Source organism: Bactrocera latifrons, unplaced genomic scaffold (genome assembly GCF_001853355.1).
Source record: "Bactrocera latifrons isolate USDA-ARS-PBARC rearing strain unplaced genomic scaffold, ASM185335v1 scaffold_450, whole genome shotgun sequence".
Lineage (NCBI taxonomy): Eukaryota > Metazoa > Arthropoda > Insecta > Diptera > Tephritidae > Bactrocera > Bactrocera latifrons.
Genome location: NW_017537102.1, coordinates 196,022 through 197,248, shown reverse-complemented (window position 1 = coordinate 197,248; position 1,227 = coordinate 196,022). Strand labels below are relative to the sequence as shown.

Genomic DNA, 1,227 nt, shown 5'->3' with positions numbered 1-1,227 from the left:
TGCAAGAGCAAGAGAATACCGCTTTTGATAGTTGTCAGTGAAAGCTCATCGTAAACACACATTGTCGGTCCGAACGACTTAGATGCCACAATATAATATATAATAATATATTACAAATGTGTTTTCAAAATGTTTTCAATGTCGATCCGAACATAGTATAAGTCGTTCATGGATAATAGTATGTTTACATATAACGAGATTAACTCGACAATCCGTAATTAAGAAACGAGATTTACCATATAGAATTCCTCTCTAGTTAATCCGAAATTAAAAATTAATCTCAGATTACACTACTAGATAATCGGTGTTATTCCTAATTTTATCGATAATTTTTGCGAAAAATAGGAGAAATGTCAAATGACAAAGTAAACCAAAATGGCCGACAGCGTGAGAAAGAGATTAGTAAACTTATTTTTAATAAAGTTATTATTTAAAATATATGTAGATTTGTTAATTTTTCAGGAAAAAGAGATCAACTTGGAATAAGGAGGAAGTTAAACTTCTTTTCTGCTTGTGGGAGGAAAAATTGCCACAGCTTCGTGATGTAAAACGCAATTCCCACGTTTTCAAGGATATGGCTGCAGAAATGGCCACAAAGGGGCATGTATATTCCGCGAATGAAATTCGTGTGAAAATACACAACTTGACAAATAAATACAGGTAAGTTTATTTAATATGCATGTGCATTTCATATAAAAGTTTTCAAAAAATTTACAGAGATGAGAGGAAATCTATTGGTCCCTTTGGCGGCAGCCCTTCGACGTGGGAGTTCTACCCTAAAATAAATAGTATCTTCGGGAGCTATAAAAGCTTCAATTTGGAAACATTGGTGGATTAGAGCACAGGTTAGTAAAACAAAATAGAAATTAAAAAAGTTTATATTTATTTTTATAAACTAATTTATTACAGTTCAAGAAGTTGTAGACTATGCATCACCCTTTAACAGCTCTTCCATTACGCTGGATTCCCAGGAAGAATTGCCGTTTGTTGACGAGGAACCTGCAAGAAAAAGAAAAAACATAATTCAAACAAAAATATTCAAAACGAATTTTTGGAGGAATTCCGGGCTTCAAATAAAAGAATTGCGGCGGAAATTAAAGCAATTAAAGAGGATGGCAGTGAGGCCCTTGAAATTGAAAGAAAAAGAAATGACATCCTCGAAAAATTCTTTGAAGCATTTAAGGAAAGCATGTAACAACATATCCTTGAAAACGTGAGAATTACGTT

The 1,227-nt window shown here is 33.1% G+C and overlaps 1 pseudogene; it reads left to right on the top strand.

Moving 5' to 3' along the window:
• Positions 1 to 392: 392 nt before the first annotated feature.
• LOC108973064 lies at positions 393 to 1,211 on the top strand (annotated as a pseudogene).
• The last annotated feature ends 16 nt before the right edge of the window (positions 1,212 to 1,227 follow it).